Source organism: Bos mutus, chromosome 20 (assembly GCF_027580195.1).
Source record: "Bos mutus isolate GX-2022 chromosome 20, NWIPB_WYAK_1.1, whole genome shotgun sequence".
Lineage (NCBI taxonomy): Eukaryota > Metazoa > Chordata > Mammalia > Artiodactyla > Bovidae > Bos > Bos mutus.
In genome coordinates this window covers 16164275-16191664 of record NC_091636.1, presented here as the reverse complement: position 1 = coordinate 16191664, position 27390 = coordinate 16164275, and the positions used below count along the sequence as shown (strand labels likewise).

General features: G+C 38.6%; 1 protein-coding gene across 4 annotated transcripts in view; it reads right to left on the bottom strand.

The window, feature by feature from the left end:
- Positions 1-26744, bottom strand: part of GPBP1 (GC-rich promoter binding protein 1) — a 66892-nt gene extending 40148 nt beyond the window's left edge. The window contains exons 1-3 of one of the 4 annotated variants that reach the window (XM_070357502.1): positions 26522-26741; positions 25868-25900; positions 24365-25327 (exon numbers count right to left, since the gene is read on the bottom strand). The gene's annotated coding sequence lies outside the window, so the exon portion shown is untranslated. Of the gene's footprint in view, positions 1-24350; positions 25328-25867; positions 25901-26521 lie in introns of all 4 variants that reach the window. The other 3 variants (XM_070357503.1, XM_070357501.1, XM_005897461.3) reach the window with 3 other exon arrangements.
- Between the last annotated feature and the right edge of the window lie 646 nt (positions 26745-27390).

Genomic DNA, 27390 nt, shown 5'->3' with positions numbered 1-27390 from the left:
TGCTACTTTCACCCCTACAAAAAGAATTCTATTTAAGGAGAAAAAAAAAAGACTGGAAACAGCATGCTTTCAATTCTTGAGATTTTAGATTACTAAAGGCTTAATACACAAAATATAACTGAAGTACTCCAAAACTTATAATGAGCTAACAATTTTCATACAAAATGTACCACTACAAAAAAAACAACCCCTACTCTATAAACAAATTTTTACTCACTGAGCTTCTCTGTCAAGCTCACAATACTAAACAGTTTAAGTCATCCCTGAATGAGATCTTTTTTTAAGGGCTGGTAAAGATACATTTTAATTTAGAATTATACTGCAAACAATATGGTCTATATAGGATAAAATTTAATTCAAATCAGCTCATTTACTAAACAGCCAATGTAAGCAAAAACAAGCAGCACTAAACACTGCTGAAGATACTAGATTTAAAAGGGCAGTCTTCCCTCTTTAACAGCTAACAAATGGAAACAAAGTTGCTGCCTCATATCCTTCATAAGTTAAGGTATAAGCAAATTATCCATCTGAAGTATTTAACCAAAGAAAAGCGCAAACTATGTGTGTGTGTGTGTATGTGTGTGCGCACGCGCGTGCACTTCGTCACTCAGCCCCATCCAACTCTTTGCAACCCCACGGACTGCAGCCCACCAGGCTCCTCTGTCCATGGAATTTTCCAGGCAAGAATACTGGAGTGGGTTACCATTTTCTACTCCAGGGGAATATTCCCAACCCAGGTCACCCCTTGACTGTGGACTAGTCTTAATAGCTTGCTTCTAATGAAAAGAATGTGGTAGAAGAGACTTCTAAGACTAGGTCATAAAAGGCACTGCACCCTTCTACCTACTTTTCTTCTCAGATCACTTCCTCTTGAAATGCAGAAGCCAGGCAAACAGTTGGACATCTACATATGCAAAGGAAATTTGAGTGCTCTAGACAACAGCCAGCAGCAACCTGCTAACCCAAAGAAGAACACCTTCTTAGAAGGAGATCCTCTAGGCAGCAGTGTCAAGCCTTCAAATGACAGCAACCTTTGAGATTTTTATGAAAGAAATGGAAGAAGCCAGAACCACTCAGCTAAACTGCTACCAAATTTCTGGCCCACAGAAAATTCACGTGCAAAAGTATTTTAACTCCCTTGTTAAAAGAATATACAGTTTAAGGGGAAAAAAAATGATGTTTTGCCATTAAAAAAATGCCAATATTGTTAGAGTTCAAATAAAGTAAACAGATACACTTTAAAAAATAAATGTGGCATCAGTTTATATATGTTCTCTGAAAGGGGTGGGGTGGGGCGCAGAATAGGAAGAGATAATTTACCCCCAGACTAGGTCCTTCCCAGGTGGTTCAGTCAAAAATCCGTTTGCCAATGCAGGAGAAAGCAGGTTTGATCCCTGGGGGTCAGAAGAACCACTGGAGAAGGAAATGGCAACCCACTCCAGTATTCTTGCCACGGACAGAGGAGTCTGGCAGGCTACAATCCATGGGGTCACAGAGTCAGACACAATTTAGCAACTAAACAACAACAAAAAAACTACAGAGCCTGTTACGATATGAACTCAAATCTTCCTGCCTCAAAACCATGCTCATTGTTCATTATCAGTATATTTCTCAAACTTTTTCCCACAGAAGTTACTTACAAAATTAACAAACCTGCACCCTCCAAAATGTATTTTCAGAAAGTAACCAAAACAACTCGTCCTCAAGTCCTATTGTACAAACTCATGAAATTTCTGCACGGTACTTTATATATGTTTCAATATAAAAAATTTTAAGTTACTTATTCAACTAAAATAACCTTGGATCAGAGATGATTAGTTTACCTTAAGGTTTCTTAAACCGTGTGTTTGAGAAAACACTGCTATAACAAGGTAAAATCCCAAAGATGACTTAGTTCAACTGGAATATAAACATGAGAAAAAAAACAGAAAGATGTATAACTATGGTTAAATATAGATATATATCTTAGATACAACTGACAATGTTTCATATAATATAGAATATTTTTAAAAAACGGTATTATAAATTAGAATAATTACCAAGAAGCTTCTAAATTACCATCCCTTAAGATTTAAAGATCTTGTTATTTAAAATCTTCAAATTTATTTAGCCCAAGACACAAAACCATAATGTTTAATGTCATGTTTCAATTAAGTACAAAGCAGAAAACAAATTACACTCTCTGGCACTGACACAGGAAGGAAATGGAATTTATCACTGTTTCTCCTTGTCTGTCCCCACACCTTGGCCAGTAACATAATCCTAAAAAATAAAAAACCTGAAGGAATCATTTTGTGTGAATAATTTAGAGTAAGCACAGAATATTTCTAAACAGGTCTCTTAAAACCACTGGGGGACTTCCCTGGTGGTACAGTGGATAGGAATCTGCCTGCCACTGCAGGGGACATGAGTTTGATCCCTGGTCCAGGAAGATTCCACATGATGCAGGCAACTAACCCTGTGGGCCACAACCACGGAGACCGAGTGCTGAAACTACTGAAGGCCACGTTCCAGAGCCTGTGCTCCTCAACAAGAGAATCTCCCACAATGAGAAGCCTGAGCAGCGAAACAAAGAGTTGCCCCTGGCTCGCTGCAACTAGCAAAAGCTCGTGAGCAGCAAACGAAGATTCAGCACAACCAAAAATAAGTAATTTAAAAAACAACCACTACTACTGGGGGTTTCCTTTCTCAATGGTACTAAGTCATTCTGTTACAAACTTCTTTGAACTAATGAATCTAGCCAATAGACTCTCAACACATCAACCCAGTAATGAAAATGTCAACCAACACCACTCAACACGCCAGTATATCTAAAACCAAGTAGAGAAAGTACTCTGAGGACACTACGTACTGCCTTGAACAGCACACAGGAATGAGAAATCGGAACTAAATTCAGCAGGCAAAGGAAGCACCCAGAAGTTTTAAAGTTACAACTGTATGTCTGGAAATGTGCTTAGAAAAAACAAATCTGGTATAGTTTGTTGTAAAATAAAGGGGGCAGGGAGGATTCAGAAAATCACCTTGAGAGGAAAGGTATTGGTTCCCATTACCACTCACTCATAACAGAAGCTTTCAAAAGATGTGTTACTTAAAAAATTCCAATTTCAGTGGAAAAGAGCTAGCTTCCTTCAATTTTCTAAAAACTGTAATATAAAAGCCAAACTCAAAGCTCTCTTATAAAGAATGGAAGTAAAGAGAGCAAGAATAAGGAGATAGTACATGCAAATAAATGAAGTCAGAACACTCTCATACCACACACAATAACAAACTCAAAATAGCTTATAGACAAATATAATACGTGACACCGTAAAACTCCTAGGAAAGATCATAAACAAAACATTCTGACATAAATTGTACCAGTGTTTTCTTAGGCCAGTCTCCCAAGACAATAGAAATAAAAGCAAAAATAAACAAAAGGGACCTGATAAAACTTATAAGCTTCTACACAGCAAAGGAAACCATAAAGACAACCTACAGACTGGGAGAAAATATTTGCAAACAATGTGACCAACAAGAGCTTAATTTCCAAAACACACAAACATCTTCTACAACTCAGTAACATAAAACAAACAAACCCAAACAAAAAATGGGCAGAAGACCTAAATAAGATATTTGTCCTCCATATCTAGAGATATTCTTCTCCAAAGAAGATATACAAATGGCCAAAAAAGCACATCAACAGACGCCCAATACAATAATTCTTAGAGAAACGCAAACCAAAACAATGAGTTATCAACCTTACTTGGTCAGAATGGCCACCGTCAGAGAGTCTAGAAATAACAAATGCTGGAGAGGTTGTGGAGAAAAGTAAACCTTCCTACACTGTTGCTGGGAATACAAATTCCTGCAGCCACTGTGGAAAAGAGTACGGACGCTCCTTTAAAAACTAAAAGAGAGTTACTGTATGACCAGCAAATCCCTCTCCTGGGCATGCATATGGAAAACACAAAAATTCTAATTCCAAAAGATACATGCACTCTAATGTTCATAGAAGGATTATTTACAATAGCCAAGACACGGAGGCAACCATGGACATTTATCCATACAGATGAAAGGATAAAGAACATGTACCGACCGACACACACAGGAGTATTACCCAGCCATAAGAAAGAATGAAATACCATTTGCAGCAATATGGATGGACCCAGAGATTATCAAACTAAGTGACGTAAGTCAGAGAAAGACAAATATTATATATCATTTATATGTAGAATCTAAAAACAGTAGTACAGATGAATTTACTACAAAACAGATTCATAGAAAAAACTTACAGTGACCAAAGGTGAATGGGAGGCATAAACTGGGATTTCGGTATTAAAAGATGCACACCACCATATATAAAATAAACAACAAGGATGTAAACCAACTATACTTCAAGTAAAGAAAAAAACAACAAAGAATAAGGGGGTATTAACGATGGAAATGATGTGCAGGGGGGGAGACAGAGGGAGACTGCAGAAACACAACCTATAGGTGGGTGATTGCAAAGGACTGGATGTGAAGACAGAAACTGGATGTGGAGACAGAAAGGGAAGATGAAAAACATTTCAAAGTTAGAAAATGAGAAGGACACAAACATTTGGGGGTGCTGGTAAACGGTGTTAATACAGGGTGTTCACTTGTGAACACACTGCATACTTAAAATTTTGTGTGCAGTGTCCATTAGTGCATGTGTGTTACAAATGAAAACTTTTTACCAACAGAAAACCAGAAACAAAAATTTCAAGAACTACTGGGCAACTTGCAGCAAATCACTAAAGGCCAATGATTTAATCACTCACTCCTAGGTACTAGAACCTCTGTAAAAACCCTAAAAGAACGGGTTTGCAGAACTTCCAGGTTGCTGAATGTGCCTACTTGCTGAGGCAGTGGTATACCCCAAACTCCAAAGGGACTATTCCAGACAGCACCCTATGTACTGCTTCATTTGGCTGTTCAGTTGTGTCTTCTAGAATATCCTTTACAATAAACCAGTAACAGTAGTGTTCTGTTGCATTCCGTGAACCATTACAGAAAAATATGAAACCTGGGGGATGGCAGGGGGGAACTGGTGGTGGTGGGAGGGGTGTCCATGGGCATCTCTACTTTAAAACCAAATCAGACAGAAGTGTGGGTAACCTGAAAATCTAGTACTTGAGATTCATATCTGAAGTGGGACCAGAAGGGCAGTCCTATGGGACTGAGCCCTTAACCTGTACAGTCTAAACTAACTCCAGGTGGTAAGTGTCAGAAAATCCGAACTGAATTCAATTGTAGAAAACCCAGTTGAGTATCCACAAAAAAAAACTGGAGAACTGCTTGCTGCTTGGTATACGAATGTACATAGAGTATGGAGCAGTACTCGAAAAGAACGGAATTAGGGTAGATTCTCCAAATAAAGAGCTAAAATGGGCACTAACACCACAAAGATATTTGGCTTTCCAGAGTCCTTCAACATAACAGCCATTCAAAAAGCACTGTTTACACACATAAAGTCCCAAAGAACTTTTTAATCATTTTTAAATGTGAAGTAATAACCAAACATTTTAAGACAAGTGGCAACAGCAAGGAGACCACTAAAAACCATGAACACAGAGGAAACACATAATTCAAGAAATAACTAGCAAAATGGAATTTTCAGAACCCCAAAAATACAGAACAACTTCTTGAGAGATAAAAACATTTCCACATGAAGGGGAAAAAAATCATACGGCATCAAACTACTTAAACATCTCATGCTATAAGACAACAAAATGGCAGTCAAGGTGCTGAGGGAAAAAGTATTTTGAATCATGAAAGCTATACTCAAAGTATCAAAAGTGAAGCAGATAAATACATTCTTAGACAAGCAATTCCTAACAACCGGGAGGAAAGAAAAAGAAGAGTGGGACTTCCCTGGCTATCCAGTGGTTAAGACTCCAGGGTTCCAACTGCAGGGGGTGCAGGTTTGATCCCTGATAGAGGAACTAAGACCCCACATGCAGTGTGGCGCAGCCAAAAGAAAAAAAGACTAAGACCAGTGACCAACATTTTCTAGTCACTTTATGGACAGTTCATAAAAAAAATTAACCATTAGGGGCTTCTCTGGCGGTATAGTGGTTAAGAAATTTGTCTGGCAATGCAGGGGATGAAGGTTCAATCCCCGGTCAGGAAACTAAGATCCCACATGCTATGGAGCAACTAAGCTCCCAGGCACCACAACTATGGAGCCGGTCCACTATGGAGCCCGTGTGCCACAACTAGAGCACCCAATTGCCACAACTTCTAAAGACTGAGAGTGGCTCAAGACTCCTGGAAGCCTTGAGCCCCACACAACTAGAAAACCCAGGCACAACAACAAAAATCACATACAATGCAACAAAGATCCTGTATGTTGCAACTAAAAACCCGAGGCAAATTAAAAAAGAAAAAAACTATTAGATGGGAAAAGATGTCCAGCTATTTTAATAACAAATTAAAATACTGGAACTACTCAGCTACCAAACTTACAAAACTCTTGGTTCAGTTCAGTCGCTCAATTGTGTCCGACTCTTTGCAACCCCCATGAATTGCAGCACGCCAGGCCTCCCTGTCCATCACCAACTCCCGAAGTTCACTCAAACTCACATCCATCGAGTCGGTGATGCCATCCAGCCATCTCATCCTCTGTCGACCCCTTCTCCTGCCCCCAATCCCTCGCAGCATCAGAGTCTTTTCCAATGAGTCAACTCTTCGCATGAAATGGCCAAAGTACTGGAGTTTCAGCTTTAGCATCATTCCTTCCAAAGAACACCCAGGGCTGATCTCCTTTAGAATGGACTGGTTGGATCTCCTTGCAGTCCAAGGGACTCTCAAGAGTCTTCTCCAACACCACAGTTCAAAAGCATCAATCTTTGGCACTCAGCTTTCTTCACAGTCCAACTCTCACATCCATACATGACCAAAGGAAAAACAGACAGACCTTTGTTAGCAAAGTAATGTCTCTGCTTTTCAATATGTTGTCTAGGTTGGTCATAAGTTTTCCTTCCAAGGAGTAAGTGTCTTTTAATTTCATGGCTGCAGTCACCATCTGCAGTGATTTGGGAGCCCACAAAAATAAAGTCTGACACTGTTTCCACTGTTTCCCCATCTATTTCCCATGAAGTGATGGGACCAGATGCCATGATCTTCGTTTTCTGAATGTTGAGCTTTAAGCCAACTTTTTTCACTCTCCTCTTTCACTTTCTGCCATAAGGGTGGTGTCATCTGCATATCTGAGGTTATTGATATTTCTCCCAGCAATCTTGATTCCAGCTTGTGCTTCTTCCAGCCCAGCATTTCTCATGATGTACTCTGCATACAAGTTAAATAAGCAGGGTGACAATATACAGCCTTGACGTACTCCTTTTCCTCTTTGGAACCAGTCTGTTGTTCCATGTCCAGTTAGAGTGGGTCCAGAAAAGCTTGTAGTTTAGAGTTAATTTTGCACCACTAATTGGAGCTAATCCTTTTGAAGATTTTGCCTATATTCTACTTACTGCCTATGCTCCAAATCTTAGGTGGGTTTTCCACTGAAGCTGATGTAAACATAAACTTTTCCTGACCCTACGTAAATCTTTGGAATTGGTACACCTACTCCTTTCTGGTGGTTGTATTCCCTGGCTTCAGTCACTTCCAAACATGCACATGCAGGTCCAGTTGTAAGTCACAAGCCTTGAGTAGATTCTTCTGAGTTCTCTCTCCACTCAACAGTTTCCTATTACTTTGCCCCACAAATTCTATCTACTTTGACCTTTCCAAATTTTCAGCTGTCTCCTCAACTTGTAGTAAGACCACCAGACTGTTTGAATTCAACCCACCACTCCCCCGCCCCGTGCTATAACCTATTACTTTTCTTCAAGCCATGAGGGCTTTTATAAGACTGACCACCTCCTGTTATCCAATGTATAAAAGCCTGCAACATACGTTTTGTCTGGCTTTTTAAATTTCCGAGATGAGTGGGTAAATCTGGTTATCTGGTTACCTGTTACTCTGTCATAGCCAGAATTTAAAAACTGCATGCCAATTCAATTTTACTATTACAGGATTTTCACAAAATTCAAAGTTTTACTTGTATAAATTTCCTCTTAGAACTTTTCTTGAAAGGATCCAACTAATTCCAGCTTGTTTCCCAAAGCAAAGTCCAATGACAAAACCTAACACTTAACAATATGAAATTCATAATCTTTAGCATTCAGTCAAAAATTATCAGTCACTCAAGACTTCCCTGGTGGTCCAACAGTAAAGAATCTGCCTGCCAATGCAGGGGGACACAGGTTTGCTCCCTGGTCCGAGAAGATTTCACACGCCGTGGGGCAACTGAACCTGTGCGCCACAACTAGTGAGACTGCACTCTGGAGCCCACATGCTGCAGCTACTGAAACCTGCACACCTACAGCCTGTGTTCCGCAACAAGAGAAGCCACGATGATGAAAAGCCAACGCACCGCACTAGACTAGCCCCAGCTCCCCACAACCAGAAACCTGCTTGCAGCAGTGAAGACCCAGAGAAGCCAAATAAACAAAACAAAAATAATTAAAAGTATCTGTCAGGCAAAAAAAAAAAGGGGGGGGTGGCTCCCCCACAGGAAAATACTACCAATAACAAGAGGAAGAATCTACTTAAAGAGATAGCCAGATATGATGGATATGACAGCATTAGCAGACAAGAACATTAAACCAACTATTATAAAAATATTTACGGACAGGGAAAATAGGAACATAAAGGAAAAATAGAGAACATAAAATAATGCTTCTAGAAATAAAAAATGTAATATCTGAAGTGAAAAACACTGGACAGGATTAACAGCAGATTAGATAATGTACAAGAAAATGATCAGTAAGTGTACTAACAGGGTAGCATTCAAACTAGAAAGCAGTGGACAAAGACAGACTTTATAACTGAAATGTACAATAACAAGGTAATTCTAATATTTATGATCCCAATAACAGTGGTACACTTTCATAAAGCATAAAATACAGGTAATACAAGAAAAATACAGACGACTTGAACACATCTTGCTCACTCCAATACAAACCTAGTGGATAAAAAATTAGTAAGCATACAGAAGATTTAAACCATACTCATTTAAATTTTAACAGATTTTATGTATCAAATGCTAAACCCCTAAACACAGAAAGTATATCTTCTTTTCAAGCACCCATCTCAGGTCACCAAGAAATCTTTAATAAATTTCAAACATACCTACAAATGACATTACCTGACCAAAATTCAATTAAACTTAAAAAATAACAAAATCAAGCCTCTTCCACGTGCAATTTTAAAACAAAATAAAAAGAAGCAAAGTCACAAAACCAATAGTTAATAAACTGGAAAAGCTGAAGAACTATAAATCCAAAACTGCTGTGGGGTGGGGGTTCGGACAGATCAGTAGAGAAGCTACTAGCACAAATATATAAAATAAAAAATGACAACATTTAAAATCATAAACCATCTGAACAACTCTATGTAATTAAAGCTGAAAATATAGAAATAGACAATTTTTAGAAAAAGACAATTTACTAAAAATATCCCCAGTAAAGAGAAAATCTAAACAAATTACCATGAAAGCATCCCATTACTAAAAAAAAAAAAACAACACAGACTAAAGTGTCCTTGAGAACGAAGATTCTAAACGTTGAAAAAAGGAAAATACACATGTAAGACAGAAGGCGATAAACAAAAACCCAGTGGTCCTAAACTTGAACTGGAAGTATCAATATGAACTCTACAGTACTGCAAAGTAAATAAATATACATTAAGACTGGTTTATAATTTAAATTGTGCTTTAAATATCAAGCATTCAAAATTCAACTCAACGTGATAAACAACTATTACCTTTCTAAGAAACTCTTCCATCCACGGATGAATGGATAAAGCAGATGTGGTACAAAAAAAAAGGAAATCTTGCCATTTGTGACAACAAAAAAGAGTAGACCTTAAGGGCATGATGCTAAGTGAAATAAGTCAAGGAAAGGCATATACTATATGATTTTACTTTTATGTGGAATCTCTCAAAAAAAAGAAAAAAAACTAGAAAGAGATCAGATTTGTGGTTACAGAGATGGAATGAGGAACCCAATGGAGAAGCATAATCAAAAGGTACAAACTTCCAGTTACAAGATAAGTACTCAGGATGTTATGCACAACATGAGAAAATGGATGCTAACTAAACTTACTGTGGTAATCATTTCACAATATATGTTAAGTGAAAACATGCTGTTGTAGACTTTGAACTTACACAAATTACATATGTCAATTTATATCTCAATAAAACTTAGAAAAGATTAAAGGCATAAAAATTTTTCATAAGAAAAACCTTTATCATTTCACAAGTTATCAAAAGATTCAGCATAAATATATGCTATTCTATTAAACAAGCTTCCCATAAAGAAATATCTGACATTTGTTTTCGTATAACAAAAATGAAATCTAGGGAGTCAAAACTCCAAACCAACACTTTAAAGAACATCCTTCAAAAGAACACATAATAGTACGGAATGAATGAAGAACTGGATGGAGAACAGGAGAGAGGGAGGGAAGAATTCATGTCCTGTTTAGAGAATAATGGGCCTGATAATTTCCATTTCAAAGGCAAATCAATTTTCTAAAATTAGGAAATAAAAAATTAAACATTAAATATGCAGTTCCTTAATTACGGATTAAATGGCTTTTTAACTCCTTTTTTATTTAACATAACTCAACTTTAAAAGTCACAGTGACTTTAAGGCACCATAACATTAATATGTGAACAGAAATAAACCTCAGTGAAAGAAAGAAAAGTCCACATAGACAACACATACAGAAATTTAGTATAAGAGGAAAGTCTGGACAAGTCTCCTACTTCAAAGTTTACTTAAAATAATCAAACAGATTAACGATTTAAAGGAGAAAAAAGGCAAAGTCATTACAGAAAAAGTAAGAGAAATTTTTATTATCTCAGAAAAGGGAAGAAAGGCCTTCCTAAGTATGACACACAAGAAGAGAATAAAAACATATTTACATATAAACTCAAAAAGCATTCTATTTGATGAAAATCACAATCAATGTCAAATAAAACATCATTATACTGGAGGAGGGCAGGGAATACTTGTCACACAAAGCATATATAAAGGTCTTTTACCTTTATACACAAATGTTCCTATAAATCAACAGAAAAAGAACTCATAGAAAAGAGAGAAAAATGAGAAAAGGATATAAAGAGTTCACAGAAAAAGATCTTATATATAAAATCTTCATTCTCAGGAGTTTCCTGGTGGTCTACTGGTATTAATATGGAATAATCTTCCAAGATAATTCCTTAAGTAAAAAAGGTTAGATAGCAAGATGGAGGGACTTTCCCTAGTGGTCCAATGGTTAAGAATCCATCTTGCAATGCAGGAGACACAGGCTCAATCCCTGGTCTAGGAACTAGGATCCCACATGCTGCAGCACAACTAAACGTGCACACCACAATGAAACCCAACTCAGACCAAAAAAAAAAAAAAGCCAAGTGGACATCATGCTACTACTTGTATTAGAAAGAAAAATATCACGTGCTTATATATCTATAAAATCTCTAGAAAAATTCATAGAAAACAGTTTCTTCAGACAAGAACTATAGCTGGATAAAAGGAGGTGACTTTTCTATTAAAAAAAAAAAAAAAACTCGTGTACGATTTGTAATTTGCACTAGGTGCATGTATTCAAAATAATTTTAAATCCTCTTAAGTCTGACTCAGCTTTACCAGTTCTTGACTCCTCAAACACTTTAATATAATCCATCTTTAATTTAAAGATTTGGGGAATTCCCTGGTGGTCTAGTGGTTAGGACTCTGCTTCCACTGCAGGGGGCAATCTCAGGGAACCAAGACCCCTCAGGCTACACAACATGGCTAAAAGTAAAAAATTAATTTTTTAGAAAATAATTCAGGGAACTTTTTAAAGGAACTAACTGACTTAGCAACAGCAACAACAGCAAACTGGTTATGAAGACAAAATATACAATAAATATATACATTCACACGCACACAATTTGTTAGGCAATCTGCTTAGGATTTTACAAGTATTATCTCATTTAGTTCTCACTATCCCCAGGAGGTTGATATTATCTTTTCTTCAAAGAAGAACAGGTTTTTAGATGTGAAGTACATTTTGAAGTTCCCAGGGTCACAGTACTAATCAGTGGTAGCTCAAATTCTTAACCTCTATATACACCCTACACGTACTGTAAATAACCCAGGGTACATCAGGTAGAGACGGTGTGTTATATAAAATATTAGCTTTAAGTTTAACAAGTATTTCAGTCAGTCTCTATTTTCTGAGTTTTAAGTTTCTGCCTTACCTGTCAGGCACCATCTTGAGTTATAGCTTTATATCAAACCATAGAAAATACAGATCTCAATCTCCCAGACAAAAAGTCTTTTAGGTGGCAAAAAGAAGACAAATAGTCTAAACTTCTACAACAGTCACAACTTGCTTTCCACTAACCTAGCCAACTTTATCTTCAAATAAGACTCATTTTCTCATCAGATTCAATCCTTGGAAGGCCCTAATTTAAAGTACTAAGGTGAAAACATTTTTACTCACTTTTCTCCATTTCCACAAAGTGCCTATAAAAGGAACTCATTTTAAATGTAGATCAAAGAGTACATAATGTGAAAGATCTAAACTATGAGTTAAAAAAAAACCCTAAGGCAACTAAGCTTGCATAGGAAAAGTCCTTAAGACATCTTGATAATCAAGTAGTTTTCAACCTAGCTAGTGTTCATGAAGCAATGATTTCATTACTCACCTAATGACATCTGCTACAGCAGCCTTAAGTCTACCATCCTACCAGAGTTTTATTAAATAAGCCCCCTTGGAAGGGATCTAAAAGATTCAAAGCCAAAACCAAACTGAGAAAATCTGCAATACTAAAAATAATTAAAGCTCTATGGACATAAATCTGCATTTGCCATCTCTGAGGACGAAACGTAAAAGGATTATGTTTCTTCCTTAAATAAAGACATCAGTTAATATAAATGAATTGTCATGGCCTTTCTGATTTCTGAAAATGAGCCCAAAATTGGCTACCCACGTATTTCAAGGTCACTTCTTGAAATGTAAAGTGTTCTATCTCCTTAAGCCTGAGAGGCCAATTCCACTAGATTTCAACCCCTCTGACTGAACATTTCAAAACTATGGAAATTTTTTTAAAAGGCCAGGATTATAATAAAAAGAAGTCTTTATCAAGCAGTCCCTTCAGAAAGGTTACAGCAAACCCAAAGTTAGCCTTGAATCTAGCAAGCAGACTAGAAGTTCATGTAACAATTATTTAAGTCTAGGCAGATAAAGCAGAGAAGGCAATGGCACCCCACTCCAGTACTCTTGCCTGGAAAATCCCATGGACGGAGGAGCCTGGAAGGCTGCAGTCCATGGGGTTGCTGAGGGTCGGACACGACTGAGCGACTTCATTTTCACTTTTCCCTTTCATGCATTGGAGAAGGAAATGGCAAGCCACTCCAGTGTTCTTGCCTGGAGAATCCCAGGGACGGCGGAGCCTGGTGGGCTACTGTCTATGGGGTCGCACAGAGTCGGACACGACCGAAGTGACTTAGCAGCAGTAGCAGCAGCAGGCACATTAAGAACTTTGCTGGTGGCTCAGACCATAAAGAATCTGCCTGCAATGCAGGAGACCTGGGTTTGACTCATCAGTTCAGAAGATCCCCTGGAGAACGAAATGGCAACCCACTCCGGTATTCCTGCCTGGAGAATTCCAGGGACAGAGTAGCCTGGCAGGCTATATATAGTCCATAGGGTTACAGAGTCAGACACCACTAAGCAACTAACACTTACTCTCAGGCAGATAAAACCACTTCTAAATGGTCAGACAACAAAGAAATTCACCTGTAAATAATCCCCTAACAAATTTTACCTAGCCCCCAGGCAGTTAAATAGAAGTTCTACAATAAAATACTGAGGGTGGTAACGTAGGTGGGGAATGGATTACATTATCTAAGATGTCTTTGCTCTACATTAACGCACGGAGCATATAACAATAAACAAACGAGACAAGGTACCTCTCCTCAGAAGTTTATGCAATAAAGATAGGTGAGAGGAGATAATTAAGAGACTGATCTGAACGTAATACAGTAACAAGAGAAATCAAAGGTTATAGGAAGGGGGTTGCCCACTTCACACAGAATGATTAGAGACAGTCATTCAGAACATAACATATGAGTCAAAACTCAGCTAAAAAAAGGAAAAAGAGGCAGAGCATAAAGGCCCAAAGACAGGAAGGAAAATGCCTGGTGTATTTAAGGAAGAAAATGCCGGAAGTCAATGGTCTAGGATGACAGTGACCAATGTTGCAGAGAAAAAGAAGGGACAATGAAGTTGCTTGTAGGCTATATCCTCTGCGTGTTATTCTTAGGTCCGATGAAAAGACCATCCTCTGGGAATAATGAACTATAAGAATGCAAGAATGACACAAAGTTACGAGGCTACAACAAGCAGTTCAAGTAAGAGAAAATCAAGGCTTGTAACAAGCCCAGTGACAGTGGAGCAGAAATGGATATATTTGGGAGAGCAAAGAGACTTCCTCCCATCTAGTCAATTGACTAGATGGGAGGGAAATAAATCAAACATAAGACTTGATTATTTAGTCTGAATAGGCGGATACTGTATCCATTTATTGAGCAATGGAAGCAGGGACAAAGGGGCTGGGAAAGACTCAAAGACAAGTTCAGTTTTGGATATGTTAAAGAGGTCAAGGTTGGTTAAATTACAAGCGTAGAATATGGGGAGGAGGCCTGGACTGGAGATTTAAATTTGAGATCTTTTGCATAAAGATGCCATTTAAAATTATGGTACCATATTGCAAGTTAAGCAATTACCTCAGAAGAGTGAAACGACTATGGCTCAACAATTTTAAACAGGTCATAAATGCAATCTAAATATACCTGGTTTCTGCTCAGTTCCCTACTTTCCCTTATCTACAATCTCCCTCCTGGCTGATCACATGATCCTCAAATACTACTATCTATATGGCCCAGCCATAACAATACTATGTTGCCATCATTTTACAATTTCAAAGCATTTAACATTCATTATCTCACTTGATTGTAATGATAACTTTGTGAAACAGGAAAAAAAAAACTAGTTTTACCTGAGCAGAAAATAAAGTCTTAAAAAGGCTGGCCTGGCCAACATTAAACAGTTATTATTTACTAGATGATATGAAATCAGCATTCAAATTTAAGGACTGTGTTTACTCTATATTCACAGAACTTCAGAGAAGACAAACTACATGAGTTTAGGAATCTTATATTATCACCTTGTTTGCTACTAAATGCCCAGCACCAATCAAAGTACAGGCACATAACAGACAAACATCTACCAGGCAATAAACATCTCTAGCACAGACTAACACTCAAATAAAAATCCCAGATCCACTGTTGAGTCAATATTTTACCATAAATAAGATGATATGCTTGTATCTTACTTTCTCATTTGCCACATGAAAATGTTGTCATTTATTTTTCAAGTACGCTTACGTATAAATTAGATAATATCTAACATCACAAGCTATTCAAAAGACAATTGCTCCATGAATTCAAGATGGTATTATTTTACAACAGGTCATATTTCATATCCCCACAAAAACAATTTCCCCTTTTAATCCAAATTTCCTATAAAAGATGTCAATCAGGTTTTAAAATAAAGCAAAAAGTCAAAAGCTACCATTTGTATTTATCAACTACTGCTTTGTGGAACTGACATATATCAGAGAAGCCACAATAGTTCCACATGTATAAAGTCAACTGACATTCAACAGAGGGATTTCAACATCATTCATGGGAAACAAAGTCTTTTCAACAAACAGGAGAGTAGGACATCTATATTTAAAAAAGAAAGAAATGAACCTCAACCCTTTCACAAGTAAAAAAAAAAAAAAATTCACTCCAAATGGATCACAGACCTAAAAATATAAACTACAGAACTTTCAGAAGAAAGCTAAAAAGGAGAAAATCCTATGAATTCGGGTTAAGTACAAATTTCTTATGACACAAAAAGCACAAATCATGAAAGAAACATAACCAGTTTTACTACAAGTTTTAAAATGTTTGATCTCCAAAGCATAGTTAAGAAAATGAAGACAAACCATAGATGGGAGAAATTTGCAAAATACATTATCTAATACACTTATAGCCAAAACAAAGAATTCTAACAATGAAACAAGATAATCTTTTAATGGATCAAAGACTTGAATAGACACTTCACCAAAGCACATTAAAAGATGCTTATCATGTTACTACACTGTATGATAGCTTTAATGTTGGCTAACTACCCATTCAACTACCCTAGCAGTAAATACTATTAAAGGAAAAATTAATCAACTTGAGGAACTTTTCTTCCTTAAAGGACAAGAGTATTTATTAGATCATCTGCTTCTTTTTAAGAAGGGCAAATAACCTGTAGAGTATGGTCTGGAAATTAGGGGGCAGAGAGGAGGGTATCTGATCATACTTATGCTATTATACATTCAAATACATTATCATAAATGTCTATTTTCTTATTACAGCTGTATAACATTGTGATATTACTATATGCATAGGCTATTTTATTTCAGGAGCACTTTAAAAAGTATTTGTCACAAACGGTTAGGAATCTGACAGAATTCTGTACCACTGCTCTAGAGCTGTGCTGTCCAATATGGCAGCTAGTGGCCATAGGCTGTAATTTAAATTTAAACAAAAATTAAACAAATCTTAAAATTCAAATCCACATCTGCACTAGATGCATTTCAAATCTCCATAATGACATATGAAGTCTTGAAGTGTTGGTCGCTCAGTCGTGCCCAACCCTTTGCAACCCCATGGACTGCAGCCCACCAGGCTCCTCTGTCCATTCAATTTTCCAAACAAGGATTACTGGAGTGGGTTGCCATTTCCTTCTCCAATGACACATAGCTAGTGATTATTATACTGAAAGAAGAGACACAGAATCTTACACCTTTTCACAAAGTTCTGTTGGATAGAATAAGACCTACTACTTAGAACCTTAGACTGCTAAGGAAGCTGATTGTAACAGAACAATGCAAATAATCCAAATTATGGTTCCCTCACTTAGTGAGAAGCTTGCATAAATTATTTAATTTCAGACTGACTTTCTTAAACCACTGAACGGAAATAACATTTATTTTACATGATAATTGGGGAAAACACTTTCTAAATTAAACTGCTATATAAACATTAGTAATGAGGTGATTCTAAAGGAAAATATTCCTGAAAAAGAACTTATGTGAGCATTTTATTAACAAGTCACAACTGTATCACATTAAGGAAAATAAAATTTAGTTGCTGCTTAAGAATAAAGTTTCTAAATTCCTGAAATAGAATAGAATTTTACTTTCTTCCTACTGTCATCCTAAAATTATGAACCATAATGGTTGGGAGTTCTAGGTTCTGGATGCAGAATGTACAGATTCAGAAATCCCACTTATAGGCTGTGTATCCTTAATAAGCAATTTAAAACCTCTGACTTCATTTTCTTACCTATAAAATGAGAATAGAACCTTTCCACAAGCTGCACCTATGAGGATCAAATTAGTTTATATAGTTAAGAAGCTTTGAATACTGCTTGAAACACGGTAAGCATTAACATGGATTAACCCACCCATTATGGTAGATGTTGATATCAAGAATAAAGAACTTCTATAACTCAACAACAATCTGGTTTAAAAATGGGCCAAAGGCTTGAATAGGTATCGCTCTAAAGGACACAAATGACCAATAAGCACACCAGACATCACTTATCACATTACTAATCATTAGGGAAATCCAAGCCAAAACCATAACAATATCACTTCACAACCATTAGAACACAATACACAGAAAACAACAAATGCTGAGAAAAATTTGAGGAAATTGGGACCCCTGTGCATTGCTGGTAGAAATAAGAAACGGTGCAGCCTCTATGGAAAACAATATGGTGGTTCCTCAATTAAAAATAGAATTACTGTATGATCAGCAGTTCCACTTCTGGGTATCTATCCAAAAGAATCGAAAGCAAAGATGCAGACAAATATTTGTACTCCCATGTTCACAGCAGCATTTACTACAGTCAAAAGGTGGAAACAACCCAAGTGTCCATTAACGGATAATGAATAAACAAAATGTGGTACGTACACATATAATGGATTATTTTGTCTTAAAAAAAAGGGTATTCTGATCGACCCATCGTACAACACAGATGAACCTCAAAGACATTCAAAGGAAATAAACCAGTAACTAAAGGACAAATTTGCATGATTCCACTTATATGAGGTACCTAAAGTAGTTAAGTTCATAGAGACATAAGGAGAGTGGTGATTTCCAAGGATTGGGAGGAGCAAGGAATAGTTATGGTTTAATGGGTACAGAGGTTCAGTTTTACAAAATGAAAAGAGCTCCGGAGGTGAGTGCTGGTAATGACTGCGTAACAACATGAATGTACCTAAATGCCACACAACGATACACTTAAAAATAACTGAAATGCTGAACTTCATGTTATGCATATTTTGCCACAAATTAATTAGAACCCAAAAGTCTATTTTATTATAAACATACCTGATTTCCTTGAAGATATCCTTCAAAATATTTAAGAAGTGTTTCAAAGAGTACAGTATCAATAGGTAAGAGGTACCCAGAGTAGTCAAACTCATAGAAAATACAACAGTGCTTGCCAGGGGCTTGGGAGAAGGGAAAATGGACAGTTAATGGGTAGCGTTTCAATTTAAGATAAAACAACGTTCTGGAGATGGATGGTGATAATTGCACAATGTGAAGGTACTCAAGGTCACTGAAGTGTACACTCAAAAATGACTAAAATGGTAAATTTTATGTTTACCATGATAGAACAGTTCCTCATTACACAGATTGGGAGATTAGTGCAAAGGGGGCCGAAGATTTTACTTCTCTATCTCATACAGTGGCTCAAAAGGCAGAAAAGACTTATACCTGCTAAACTGATACAAATTTAGAATCTATTTTCTTCTCTAAACTTAAAACAACCTATTTGTGGGGGTGAAGACTTTAGCTAATTATATTGACAACATGTGGGTATCCTCGGTCACTCAGTAGTATCCAACTCTTTGCAATCCCATGGACTGCAGACTTCTCGGGTTCATGGAATTTTCCAGGCAAGAATGCTGGAGTGGACTGCCATTTCCTACTCCAGGGGAAATGTTTCCAACCCAGGGATCAACCAACGCACCCCTGCCTCTTGCATTGGCAGGCAGATTTCTTTACCACTGAGCCTCCTGGGAAGCCCCCATATTGACAACAACAGGTTGTAAAGAATTACCCCCTAGTTTTTTTTAACTATGTCCACAAAATCTTTTGACACAAGGTGGAACCTAATTTCTCACTCCTTGACTGTGGGCTAGACTTAATAGGCTGCTTCTAATGCAAAGAATGTGGCAGAAGTGACTTCTGAGACTAGGTCATAAAAGGCACTGCACACTTCTACCTACCTTTCTTCTCAGATGACTTCCTCTGGAAATGCAGCTGCCATGGAAACAGCTAAAGATCTACATATGCTAAGGAAATTGAGTGCTCTAGACACCAGCCAGCAGCAACCTGCTAGCCCAAAGAGGAACACCTTTTTAGAAGGAGATCCTCTAGGCACCAGTCAAGCCTCCAAATGACAGCAACCTTTGAGATTTTTATGCAAGACACAGAAGAAGCCAGAACCACTCAGCTAAACTGCGATCAAATTTCTGACCCACAGAAAATCCACGTGCAATAGTATTCTTTTAACTCCCCTGTTTAAAGAATACAGTTTTAAGCAAAAAAAAAAAAAAAAAAAGTTTTGACATTAGAAAGAAAAAAACAAGAACATACAGTTGACCCTTAAACATAGTCATTAGAACTGTGCAGGCCACCTTACATGTGGATTTTTATCAATATTAAATATTAGACTACTACACTATCCAAAACTGGTTCAATTTGTGCATGCAAAACTGCAGATATCAAGAAACGTCAGATATAGACGTCTGGCCTACTATATGCAAATCTTCCAATTCAAAGATCAGATCAGATCAGTCGCTCAGTCGTGTCTGACTCTGCGATCCCGTGAATCGCAGCACGCCAGGCCTCCCTGTCCATCACCAACTCCTGGAGTTCATTCAGACTCACGTCCATCGAGTCAGTGATGCCATCCAGGTGCCTATAATCCCCGTGTCATTCAAGAGTCAACTGTGTTATTTATGTTCACTGAAAGCTAACCTGTTTTTACTAGTATACATACATACGTAGAGACCAAAAAAATGACAATGTTTCAGTTAAATAATTTTCTAAAGGCATCTGCAAGGTACAACCAAAACAATCCATTTAACTAGAATTTTTAAGATCTTGCTTAAAAAAAAAAACAAGTATGGAACAACTTCTAAATATGATTTTAAAAATACATAACCTGGAAACTGAATTAACAGGTAGGAAATGAAGATGAAAACACTGCACTGCCCAAGTTGTGAACAGAAAGATGACTAAAGAAACTGGGGCTTCCCTGGTGGTCCAGTGGTTGGGAGTCCACCTGCCAATGCACGGGACATGGGTTGGCCTGGCCTGGGAGGATCCCACATGCCTCACAGCAGGAGCGCAGCTACTCCAGTGCTCTGGAGTCCAAGCAACACAGCTAGAAAAAATCTGCACACAGCAACTAAAACCAGCACAGCCAAAAATAAATAAATAAAAACTTTTTAAAGAAACTGAGTATGATCTCTTATATAAAAAGACACAGAAAACAGCAATTACTTTAAGAGATACAGCACATAAGCTTTAAGTATTCTGCTGGGTGGGACAGCTAACAAAAAGGGGAAAAGCAGGCAGGTAAAACTGAAAAGGAGATCCAATCATAAAAGGTCTTATCAGTAATTATAACATTTTGTGTCTCATGATCCTGCTGTTGAAACTGCTCTCCCAAAAAATACATGGAAGCACCTTCAAATACATCTATTTCAAAGACTTCTCAAATCAGTCTCCCATCCACATAGCCAAAAAAGAATTCATGTTAGGAGCCTCTCACACATGAAACATTAAAAGAGGAGAGGACATAAGATAATCTCTTTGCAACTTGCTCTTTCCGAAATATTCCAAAAACATTAGCTGAAAGGCTGCTAAAGTAACAAAACCAAGAACTGTAATTTAGGCAGATTTCTCTGGCCACAGGAAAAGACTTTGTAAACTCAACTAAGGACCTCCTTGGTGGCTCAGACCGTAAAGAATCTGCCTGCAATGGGGGAGATCTGGATTCGACCCCTGGGTTGGGAAGATTCTCTGGAAGAGGGCATGGCAACCCACTCCAGTATTCTTGCCTGGATAATCCCCATGGACAAAGGAGCCTTGTGGGCTACAGTCCATGGGGTTGAAAACAGTCGGACACAACTGAGCGACGAAGCGCACACACACAAACTCAACTAAAGTAGGGTATTTCCTTAGTCAAAGATCAAGCTAGGACGACAGATTAAACTGGAAATGAGGAAAGCGTGACTAGGATGCGGGTAATACTGTTAACAGAAACAAGAGACAGAAATAATTTCAGAGCCCATAATACTAGTTTAACATGTAAAATATATTAAACAGAATTTTATGTTACAAATAAAACTTTACCTGTATATTAATTACACCTCACAATTAACAAAAAAGCCTTCACATACATTATTTCCATCATTTTTATGAAAAAAGTAAAGCCAAGAGATTAAGTAAATATGTGCGTGCATGCTAAGTCGCTTCAGTCATGTCTGACTCTTTGCAACCCAAAGGACTATTTTTTTTTGCAACCCAAAGGACTACTTTGCAACCCACCAGGCTCCTCTGTTCCATGGGATTCTCCAGGCAAGAACACTGGAATGGATCGTCACACCCTCCTCTAGGGAATCTTTCCTGCCTAGGGATCGAACTCCCATCTCTTAGGTCTCCTGAACTGACAGGCAGGTTCTTTACCACTAGCACCACCTGGGAAGCCCTTAAGTAAATACGCAAGGTCACAAAGACCCTTTTCTAATATTCCAAATCCTAGATCAAAAATCTCCTAATTCCCCAAAACTACCCTTTTCCTACATCACTACCCCTAACTGGATCTAAATTGTTATCTAAACCCGTTTATTAAAAAGTGGTTGAGTTAAAGACAATTAGATAATCTGGCCTGTTTAGGTTCTATCCTCACTTGTAATTTTACTTTCAGATTAAAGGTTCCCATCCTTATTCCCTTCCCTTGTTGAATTTTATTTTCTTCTCTCTTCTGTTCACATTTCATAATCTGAAACCATATTTTAATTTTTAGCTAAACAAAGTTAGCACTCAAATAGCTACTAACAAATAGTAAAACAGTGGTTTTTCTTCTTTTAGCTGGTCTCCAAGCTCCACCAGTAATCATTATTTACCAAAGAAAAGCAGTAAATGAGAAGAAAAAAACATCAGTGATAATGTTCAAACTGAATTAATAAACATAAAATCCACATGAAGACAGTATTAAACATGGCTAGTGATTAAGTTTGGGTCTCTCTAGTCCAGCTTGGAGACTTGGTCAAGACTCCTACACCAGTCTCAGTCTCTCTAAAACTTTTAATTTCTCACCTATACAACTAATAGTTTTCTCTACGATACACTACTATGTATCACACAATCATCATCTATAAATGTTAATCATTGTAATTGTTATTTTAGACCTATATATTGTTCAGGCACAGAGGTAGGGGAAAAAATGGGAGAAAGGGAGATAGAGGTACTTAGGGTGAGGGGTGAGAACCCAGCCATTATTTCAATTACTCTGGTACTGTATATTTCAATGCCAAGAAAATAATGAAATATTTATGAAAACACTCAAGTCGAATAAAGCTGCCCTTGAACAACTACTGTAAGCAAATGTTACTATTCAAGGATTAAAGTTAATTGTTAAAAATCCTGGTCACTAGAGTCATCTTTATCCTGATACTACTGCTTGGAGCAACAGGAGAAATTTAAAGAAAAATAATCACAAACAGTAAATCTTCTGTGGTTCTTTTCTATAAAAAAAAAAGGGCCATTCACTTCCAGTTCAAATTCCTAATCACATTCAAAATGTATGTTCTTAGATAAGTAACTTGAAAACCCACTAAGTTTGAGGAATATATAAAATACAGGCTCTCCGAAGCAAAGAAAAGGGCAGAAGGGGGGTTGTTCTCATCACAGGTTTATATAAACCAAAGTGGAAACTCAATTAGAAGTACTACACAAAGCTCTGACAAAGAACACAAGAAATATCCTATTCTTTTCTGACAGATTTATTTAACTCTAATCTCAATTTTGTATCAGAAAATAAAATACCACGTATATCTAAATACCTACCATCTTTTGGACTCTCCTACCTCTCCTGCTTTAAGGGAGCTAACAGGATTCAACAGCATAACAACAACAAGACAATAAATGAGCCAAATGACCAGTTATTAGGCTATCCTGGCAAAGTGTGCAAATATTATGGTATTTTTTAATTTCAGAGAGATAATTAAGTGAAAAAAAAATAACCTTAACTTTAGCTACATTCGTCTGTTAATATAAACTGCTTCAAAAATAAATTTAGTCAATTTTTTAAAAACAAACACTTCTACTGAATGCCTATGACTCACTAAAAAAAATTAAATGCAGTAACAAATCATAATACCAGTCAATCCTCAAATAAACAATTAAAAGATACTCTTGTCAAAGGATTTTTATTACAGCAATTAATATTCACAGCTTTTTTTTTTAACCAAGATTTGTTTATAACTTAAGGCAACATTACCTTCTGGAGGCAGAGAATGTATACTCTTTTTTTTTTTTTTAAAGTTAAAGGTTCTTAGTGTACCTTCTCTTCCTCTCAGTTTCTGTTCCTAGTAATGACTTTTTGAAACTTTTTGGAACTTAAGGAACAATCTGAAATACAAAGCCACTTCAAAATGTGTTTCAAAAAATTTCTGTAATGGATAGGAATTGTTATCCCTTAAAACAATTTACTTCATGAAAGACCAGATTAAAAGTCAAGCCCTGTAATTTGTTTAAACAACTACCTAATTCTACACTGGAACACTAAACTGCATTCAGAATGTAATCTACACTCATATTTAGGAAGTAAAATGACTGTTGATTTTTTTCCTACCTTTCTATTAATCCATAAAGCCATACTGACCATATGGATTTGTCTACTTCAGAAGTACAAAAACTTCAAATGTGAACAGTTTCATCTGAAATATTCTTAACAATTCTTTCTGCATTTCAATTTACTTAACAGTTCTTTTCAGACTGCCCAGGAAATTGAAGCCAAGGAATCGTACTGCAAGAAACTGAAAGGCTTCCAAAGAATAACACAGGATAAAGTTGACTCATTACAGTTTACAAATGAACATCTGATTTGCTCACCATATAGTACTTACAAATTCCAACAGGACTGCACAGGAAGGTGTTGGATTTGTCTCTGTAATCTTTATGTTTTCCAGTTTGTTTTTTTATTCTGTATCCTCTGAAATAATATCCAAGTTCTTTGAAGACACTTAACCTATGGCTATTTGACATAGAGTTACTTCAGTCAGCTACCCATACTTCTGTTTTAAAGTTTTCATATGGCTATCGCCAGAATTAGCCAAGTTCCTTGGATTTTAAGATTTTAAAGTCTTCTTTATTATTCCATGTACTTGTCACTGTTGTACTTATCCACTCCAGATGAAATAATCCAATTTATGAGTCAAAAAGAAAAAACAAAAAGAAAATTTCACATCTGAAGAGCATTCCTAAACATCAGCATAAACAAGAGACACACAGCTATCTCAATACTACCATGCTGCTGGGAAACTGCCACATCTTAAATTTCCACGTAAATAAAAGATAAAAGCAAAAAAACTCTGTATTCATTCAATGTCTTCATTTAGAAAAGCGGTCCCATTGTGACATGAAAAGGGCTGAGGTCAAAAATTCCTAAAACTTTTAATAAAGGTAAAAATAAACTGCCATGAAACTTCAGCAATATTTAAACAGTAATTTGAAACTGCCGAAACTACTCAGTACACAAATCAAACATATCTTACAGTTTTGGCTGAAGAACAACAACAGGGGAGGGGTTGGGGGGAAGGCAAAAATACCACCAGCTGAAAACACTTTAAACCAGTTATATAATCCGTTTGAACCAAAATACTGAAGAAATGCCTGGATCTCTTTTTAAGTAGCTTGCAGAACTGTTCACTACTATCAATTCACTTCAGAGATGATTCTTGCCAATTTTAATAAACTTCTGGGGTAAAATTATCCAAAAACATTGTAATTCCAAAATGGCCACTTGAAATATCCGGGGCCTTTTACACAAAACCTAGAAGATGATCTTCATATCTGAGTAATTCAATCACCTGTAAAAGTTATAAAAAAAAATTTAAATTACACACTGAATTTTAATTTTGAACTAAAAATCAATCCCCATCCTCAACAGTCAACCTCTGGAGAGAAATGCACTTTCGCACCCAAAAAAGGTCTACTGTATGAAAAGGACTTCAAAATATGTTGAGGGGGAGAAAAAACGGTGGGAAACGGTATTATGGAAGACAAGTGCTGATTCCAACTGGGAAGGGTGTGCGGATATAAGGTAGAGGGATTATATAAGCAAACCTTCCTATACTTTGAGTAAATGTTACAAACGAGCAAACAATCTTCTAAGAGATCTTCCGTATTTTCTATTCAAATCTACCAAAAGAAAACGCAAAGACAGGTGTGCTGCTACCGAGCATTACTAAATGCAACTTAGCGAATGAGGAATATAAAGAGAAAGACGCTCCCTCCAAACCAGAATGTCCAGAGGAAAGGGGCACATTTCCCCCATTCAGAGTAGGAAGGTAAGTGGCCGAGAAGTGGGACAAGAACATTCCTTAAATTCGCCCGAGGGTGAGACTTACCCGGCAGCCACGAGATGTGAGGGTTCCCATTTCCTTGAATTAAGAAAACAGGTTTCTCTCAACACTGAGGGGGTGGAAGGTACTGAGCCCTTCTCGTATACCACGTTAAGAGTGCTTTTCTCCCCAACCAGACCGAGTCCCCTCAGACCCTACAGGACTCAGAGGGGCAAGGCTGCGCTCGCCTCGGTCCACAGCCAAGGACCTGGAGAGGCGGACTGAGCGGGTGCGCTGAGAAATCACCAAAGGCCACAACTCGGCCTCGACTCTCTCAACCCTCCGACAGCGGCAGCGGTGCAAAAGGAGGCGGGCGCCTGCGAGAGGCCGGAGGGAGGAAGACCGAGCACGAAAGGCGTCGGACCCATTCCCAGCCTCCGCCAAACAACACCCCCCACCCTCAAGCCGCCCGGGCTAAGCCACCCACCCCCTCCCACAACCGCCACCTCCGCTCCACCCGGACCAAGCCAATACCTAGAGGGGCCTCGCCGCGCCGTCCTTCCCTCTCTGTCCTCGCTCTCCCGCCACCCTCCCCCCGTCCTCGGGCAGCTTCACACCTCACGCCGCCAACGCCGCTCCCGACCCCTCAAACCTCAACGCCGACACGGGTACCCCCTCCCATCCCTAGACCCTGGCCCCGAGCGCAGAGAACGCTATTACCTTCTGCCACACCAGAGGTGCCCCTGGCCTAGGGGTGCCGCTGCGCTCGATCCCGGGAGGAGGTTTTCGGTACTTTGAATAATCCCCTTTTGCCGCTTTTCCCTCCCCACAACCAGTCTCAGTCCCAAAATGGCGCCGACCCGATCCGCAATGTTCTGGGCCAAGTCTCGCGAGATCGTGGACGGTGGCGAGGCGGGGAAGAAACTAAAAGGGCTGAGGATAAGGGAGGGGAAAGGCGGGGCGAGGAGAAGGAGGAGGGAGATAGGGTGTGGAAGAAGCGGTGCGAACAAACCTACTGGGCGGGGCAGCAGGAGGAGCGTCTCCACCAGAGAACCTTCTGGCCTAAGCAACCGCTCACGCCTCGGCCAAAGAAGCCCCGCCCGCTACGTCGAGCGCCTGGGGGAGGGGAAGAGGGCGTGGTTATGCTTAGGGGAGGGGCTTCGAGGAGGTCCCGGAGGCAGGGGCGCGCGGGGGGCGGTGGCTCCGCGCGGTGACGTCAGGAGCAGCTGGAGTCGGGGATTACCCCCTGCTGCTGACGTGAGGATGGTGAACAATCGGGAACGTTCGGTGGAAGGGGGAATTCCCCGCTGCTCCCTGAGGAGCCCCTCCTCCCGCCCTTCCCCGGGTCCGCGGCCGCCGGGGAGCCTGGGATGGTGGGGCTGCGGGAGGGCGAGAGGGGAACGCCGATTCGGGAGGCGGCCGCGCCGGCTCGAGTGGCTCGCGCCGCGGCGTCTACCCTGGCTGGATGTTCTGAGGAGCCGCGGCGCGCGCGAGGCGCCGGATACCTCTCTCAGGCCTGCGAGGCTGAGAGATCACATGCTCGGCGGTACACAGCCTTGCGCGGGCGGAGCGCCGGCGGAGTTGGCGCA